Genomic DNA, 7,256 nt, shown 5'->3' on the forward strand with positions numbered 1-7,256 from the left:
AAAGCGGGGAGGTCCAGGGGACCGTCGTAGCTATGGTTACGTTTAACCACTTCAATAGATGTCGGTGTGTGTTAATTTTCCCAAAGCGAGGAGGTCCAGGGGACCGTCATAGCTAAGGTTCTGTTTAACCACTTCAAAAGATTAGAAGATATCAATATATATACCTTCAAGGACTAGCCCGTCGCAAATCCCCATTAAATTGTTCATATGTTGCGCCACTTCCTCTAATGGAGGTTCGGCGAACTCGGCCACCAAATTCGCGAGGACTATTTTGTGGCAGAGAGGTACGAGGCATGTGCTTGATGTCAAAAGCCCCCGAGAAGCGTGCCCCACGTTAGCAATCCTCCCGTACAATCCACACTTTGTAGTATAGACTGAGCGGAAGCTAAGTTAGGACAACAAGCTGTGTGCCTCGTGTATTGACTTGCTCACATAGCAAATTGGCCACCATAATGGCTTTCCCCGAGGACTTTCTTGCGATGGGAGCCCTTTGTATCATATTTAACCGTTGCACTATCACACAAGCTCTTCCCACGGACGGCGCCAATTGTGGGGACACAATTTTCGGACCAAGCCCAAAATGTAAGGGATCTTGGCGCTAGTGAACCCGTCTGATAAATTTGTAGAAAGTGGGTCAAAGAGCTAGGTTTTAGTGCTTGGATAACGATTAATATGGTTTTGGATGATGAGCCAACAAGAATTGAACCCGGTTTGTGCGAGAAAGTTAGTTCTCGCGCGGTCAGGAAAGCTCTGTTAGCGTATATTGGATGACCATGGTTACGGGGAGTTGTTGAGATTGCTATAGTGCTTTCTCTTCTCCTTTTTCTTTTTTCTCTCTGCGGGATCTCTACCCTTATTTATATTACATCTCTCCTTTCATCCCCTTACCCTACATGTGGACTACATGTGGACGGTTGATGGTTTATCTTGCGATACTTGTCCCATCGGCCCTCTAAAAGTCTTAGGGTGGTTGTAAGTACATAATACGTTCGGAGGTCGACACCCGTTAATGCGGTGGTAACGAGCTTCCCCTTAGATATTTTTGAGCCACTTATCCCTCTTGTACATTCATGGTGCTCGTTGCTTATCATTAGACTTCTGAAAGGTCATCTTTAATCATTAGGATCTATACTTAGATTTGCGTTTAACTTTAGTCCGAGGAGATAGTACTCCTCGGACTCGGACGACGCATGCTTCTCGGCCAAAACCACATGCTCTCGGCCAAATCCCAAAATCCATGACCCCACAAGTACAATATAGGAAGTCCTTGTTTTAGCGAGAGCATAGTACCAAGTTCACATAAAATAATAAGTACGCTACATTTAAAGAAAACCTTATTTGGACCTAAAAAAAAAATTGGTGCCTAGAATTGGATTTGATGATGCAAAGGACCTATGGTTGCACATTCAAAGGAGATTTGGAAGAATTGTAAGAATAAAATTACATAGAACTCTAAATAGTACTGGTGTAGTGTCAGTCAAAACTTCTCTGATACTTAAATTAGCTCGGAACCACCAAAATCTCTAGTGTAGAAAAGTATTTTATGGGATTTCTCTCATAGCTTGATATGGTGACATTCGGGGTTAATTTATATAGGATCTTTGGCCATTACTTCGTTTGGGCATGGAAGGCATCATAGTTGTGATTATGGGCAGATATTTGAGGATTTGTGTCCACGTTTAGGAGTGGTGTGTTATTTATTTGTGAATAGAATGCACTGGTCTAGGAGTCCAAAGAGGCAAGAGGTTAAAATTACCAATCAAAATGGATTTCAAAATTTGAAATTCCACTCACAAGTCACAAGGCTTAGGGAAAAAGTGAGATCAATGCTACCATGGATTCCACTATAAGTGGCCAGGCTTCATTAATTGTACTTACACTATTGGAATAATCAATTCAACAGATATGTATAACCTATGTCGAGCTCGAGGCTAATAATATGAGGTCCTTAGCTTCCCATCCAATCCAATTGTTCAATCGAAGTATTCAAAACTTTTTGAAGTCTTGGTCAAGTGTAGTAGACACTAGACACTCACACATAATTCACAAAAAGTAGTGGCAGCAAGGGCTTTTATAGTAATTCACAAAACTTGAATAGATGTTCTCTCTTTCTCTCTCCTTGGAAATCATTGTAAAGCGACTCTCAAAAAGATTATGACTATCGAGTAAAAAAGTAAACAACAATGGCTTTCGACTTTATGTTTGCAAATGTCAAAAAGATGCAATTTCCCAAAAGGAAGTTCTTTAAGAGACAGCATTCAAAGTTTCATACAATCCCTTTTCAACGACCATAAAACGTGACAATAAAGGATTCATTTACCATTACCCATCCCATATCAAGTAAAAAAATACTTGAGATATTGATTTATTCACTCAAGAGTCAGGACAATGTACATATTAAAAATAGCATTAAAATTAAAGAAAGTTTTACCCATTCACTTCAGTAAAATCTTGATATATGAACCATATTGTTTAGAAAATCAAAAATGCACAAGATTGAAAATAATGATAAAGTCATTGAAGGCCGCAGCTAGCACAGTAGTTTTGGGAGACAGAAAGAGATGTGTAGGTTATGTCAAAGGTAGAAGATAAGTGCGTGTGAGAAAGAGAAGTGGTCATACGTGTTCCCTATGGCCCTAGAGACCTAGGACCCAGCTCATTCGCCAATCTTTTCTAATCAACTATTTTGTCTTTGTATTTATCTGAGAGCTTCTCTTCCACACCTGTGCTCCTGTGAGACAAGCAAGATTAAAGGGAAAGTAGCTAATAAGAAAGAAGGTACAATTACAAACACTAAATCCAGAACTGATTTCACAACTGAATGTGATAATTGATGTTCACATTATTGTACGACACAAGCTCAAATATAGGGGAAAAAGTTTACACTATTCATCAACTGGCATGTGTCTTTTAACCTGCACAATGCTCCAGATTCATGTCAAGCCAAACCCAATTGAATGGCTTTTCATACTTACCCTTTTACTTCCAGAATCCAGTGAAGAAGGGAGTCAGCTCATCATTTGGAATGCTTCTGTTCTCAAAATTTGAGTGTTCCTTTCTGAAACCTTATATCAAGGGGAAAAAACCCATGAAGAAGAAGGGAATTTGAAACAATAAAAAATAACCAAGTTCTTGACAATAACGCCTAGAGACTTGAAACTTAACTGGCTCTCATACACATATATAAATATACACATTCAGTGACTTTGTAAAAGTATTTGTATTTTGGCCTTGTGCTAATATGAGTAGTGTATGACATGGTAAGCTTATAAAGAAAGGGAATATGCAAAAGTAAGCTAACAGTTATTGTGACAACAAAAGGAGGAATATGCAAAGTTACTATTTTGATCCTAATTTCGAACCTAAAAGTCTTTGATATAGCTGAAATTGCTCTGTATAGTATCCAATTACAATTTGTCAAGACCAAACCTCATTAAGCATCAAAAGCACAGCTATAAAATCAAAGTGGCAGAGAATGCAAAGCTTTTCATAATCATTCAGCACCATAAACTTAAAGATCTAAAGGGGTGTCAAGGTTAGTATGGAAGACCAAGCTTTGACCATTACGTTTTCAAATAAGTAAAAATTATGGACATTTTGATAGAGCTATCATTTGCTTGCTTCTTTACCTTAGCATAGTAGCCTGTACTTTTTTTTTATGATAGATTTATATTGAGATTAGTGCCAAAATCTAAACCTTGAAACCCTAGGGGAGGTGGGGGGCCGGTGAGGAAGAAGAAAAAGGAAGAAGGTGGAAAAAGAGAGAGAATGTTTAGCAAAGTTCAAAGCCAGATCTGAAAAATGGCAGAAACAGACAGATCAGATTCTGAAAGCCATCATGACTAAAGATCTATCTGATGATGAACCAGAAAAAAAAAAAAAAAAACTAAAGGGGGGGGGGGGAGGGGGTTAGATAGATAAAGCCTTAGACTGACAAAAACACAATCATAACTTGATAAGAAAAAAAAAAAAGGAATAGTGATGATGAAACCTTTTCAGTTTCTCCCCACACAACAATGTGATAAAAATAGTCAAAATACTCATCATTACACCAATCTGCACATAACTAACATCCTTAATTGCTCAGGAAACAAAAACCCATATGATTAAAAATACTCTTCAACAATTCCCCAAAATAATTACTTTAAAGAAAAAAAGATTAAAAAGACAAACCTTTGAAAGTAGCCCATGATTAATTAAAGGTTTAGTAGGTAAGTATAGCTCCATGGAAGCATAAAAATTGGGGGGAATGAAGCCTGGTCCGACGACACTAAAACATGATGATGAGATTTGATTTTTTTGATTTTCTTAGGATCAAATAAAAGTGTCCTCGAGCCAGACAACATTCCCCTCAAAACAAAAAGCTTCCCCATCTATCTTCATCATCTGAGGAAGAGAGAGAGCGTGTGTAAACGCGTCTCTTTTGTGTTTCTCTGTAGTCTTATCCCCCAAGAGTGTCGCCTATCTTTAAGGGGGGGGGGGGGGGGGATGAGAGAGAGAGAGAGAGAGAGATAAGGGGGGTAGAGAATTCTAATTCTGATGGTGGTGTTGATGGATGAGAATGATATGGTATGGTGTGTGTGTGGGAGTGCTATAAGAAGAGTGAAAAAGAACACAAAGCCAACGTTAAAAAAGACAAAAGATTGGTGCAGCCTCTGCCCTACCAACTGGCTTCTCACTTCCAGAAATGACCACGACCCCATGCACACACTCACTCTCTCTCTCTCTCATTAATATTCAAATTTAGCAATATATATATATATATATACTTTATTATACTTTACACAAATACTAATATATATGATATGGATAAATAATAATATAGTTTTACAGTGCACGTACTTTTACACACAATTGAAAAAGTAATTTCAATTTTGATTACCTTTTTAACTATGTGTATAATAAACACTACTTAAAATGATAAGCTCCAAATTGTAAAAATTAGGGCAACAAAAGTGAAAGTTGTGAAATCAACCATTAGATTTGAATGTATGGTGGGTTAATGATGAGGATGGTGTCATATATCAAACATAAGTGATAGGTATGTATTTATATGTAGGCAGGGAAATATTATAAGATCCCTTTTGGACCGTAGGGTGTTTGATAAATGCAGAGACTCACAATGACAGTAAAAAAAAAAAAATTGTAAGGTATAAATTATTGAATGGAAAAGGAATCAAAGTAAAGGAGGCTAACAAGTGAGTCAGAGGAGTGGTTGGGTTATTGAGCTGCCCGATAATAGAAAGCTCATTTAATATTTTGCACCTTTTCGTTGTTTATTATACTAATAATTAATTTGGATTATTTGGTATAAGGCAATAAATTTGGATTATTAAAAGAAAGGAAGATATATATATATATATATATATATATATATATATATATATGATTGTATTTATTTTAATGTATTTATGTTTTTGGTGAAAATAAGGGGATCCTCGTCTGGCGTGTCACTTTAGAGCAGGGCGATGAAATCGAGGCGATGACCGACAGATGGGCCTCAGGGGTCCACTCATTGCTTTTCACTTCTCGCCTTTTTTTACTTATCCCGCCATCCCAATTCCTCGGCGACTTTTCTGCGTTACATCCACAGCGGAAAAACTAAAGTTTCATATATTCTTTTTTTACTTTTTACTGTTTTAGCGAAAAAGAAAAAGTAAACTTTTTACTGTCTCTTGTTTGACTAGTGCTGTCCTGCATGTTTTATAATGAGAAAGGATAATGAATGTTCTTATTGGTTGTTTAGTAACGAGATTCTAATAACGTTATGTTTGTTTTGAAAATAAGTGAGTGAAAGGGTGTGTACAAATATAAATATATATATATATATAAATAATGTTGTTTAAATATTAAAAATTATTGTTTAAAATGTCATATCAAACGACATTTTAGAGTATTTGTTAATAATCCATTTAAAGAAATTTTTTATAGGAAAAAAAAAATTAATATTTTGATAGTTTTTTTCATTTCTCATAAAAGTGGTGTCAAAACATTTTTAAAATAGATTGTTAATCAATGTCCTGAGGGCACTCGTTAGCATGACTCTTTATAAATTGATGTGTTATCGATCATATATTGGTAATAAATATTTTACTACTTTTTTTTTTTTTGAGAATCAAATATTTTACTACATGAACTTATAAATTGATGTGTCATCAATTATTAATTGACAATTCAAACATTCATTTATGAGACGGTTGAAACTCTTCAATCGTATTTATTGATACATCAGTTTTTAAGTTATATTTTGTAAAATTTGTAATACATTTACTATTTTTCTTAGTGATTATTGGTATGATTCATGAAATTTATAACTATATATTTCATATGATTTTGAGATTTTATCGTTTTATAGCAAAAAGTAAAACTTTTTAAAGCAAATCTCAAACTCACACTTGGTATAGTCCCATGACAATGTGTTGGGTGGAAATAGAGTAGATGAGAGGAGAGGAAATGGAAAGGGGTTTAAGGGGATTTGGAAAGGCCTTGCCCTCCATCTCCCTTACCACTTTTATAATTCAATACTTGAGGATGAACAGATTTGAACCGTTGATGACACTGTTTGAAGCATTAAGAAATGCCAAATCTCATTTAGCTATAAGGCTCTTGACCCAAACCAACTCGTTTATAATTCACTTAAATGGAGAGAATTTGGAGTGGGTGGTTTCTTACATTAATAAATTTTAAGTTATCAAATTTGTCATCATGATGTCAATTTATATGTATTTATTGCAACTAAACAAAAGAAGTTTATAATTGTCAATTTATATGATATCTTATCATCTTCATCTCTTTTATTTTATTTTAATTTTTGATAATTCGACAGTATGGGGACAAGGTATTTGAATACTATATGTTTATGTTAAAAATATCATGACATATCAGTTGAGCTATAAGGCTCTTGACCATTTCATTTAAATTTTTAAAACATCAAAAGAAAGTGATAGATATATATTCCTCCTCCATGCTTAATTTTTAGAACATCCAAATAAAGGGAAAGGATAAAGTCATAAAATATTCAACTCCACTCTTCTCTCCTTTCCCCCTATACTCTTTATTATCCTTTTTCTCCAAACTTCTAAACACAATGTGCTTTTTGTATCTTAATCAATACAACATAACCATGTGACTAATTAACTTTTTTTCTTTTTTAACAAAGATGTGACTAATTAACTTATTAGCTAGTACAATTTCTTTTGTATAATTCAGGAACATAAGATACCTAAGTTTTACATTTTTTTTAAAAAAAATTGAGA

At 35.0% G+C, this 7,256-nt stretch overlaps 1 long non-coding RNA gene across 1 annotated transcript; it reads right to left on the bottom strand.

Annotated features, from left to right (window-relative positions):
* Positions 1 to 2,344: 2,344 nt before the first annotated feature.
* Positions 2,345 to 4,482, bottom strand: LOC142638488 (uncharacterized). Its single transcript, XR_012845022.1, has 2 exons — positions 4,174 to 4,482; positions 2,345 to 3,065 (listed from the first exon to the last, which is right to left on the bottom strand). It is a non-coding gene; the product is annotated as an uncharacterized LOC142638488 (long non-coding RNA).
* Between the last annotated feature and the right edge of the window lie 2,774 nt (positions 4,483 to 7,256).

Source organism: Castanea sativa, chromosome 6 (assembly GCF_040712315.1).
Source record: "Castanea sativa cultivar Marrone di Chiusa Pesio chromosome 6, ASM4071231v1".
NCBI classification, from domain to species: Eukaryota; Viridiplantae; Streptophyta; class Magnoliopsida; order Fagales; family Fagaceae; genus Castanea; species Castanea sativa.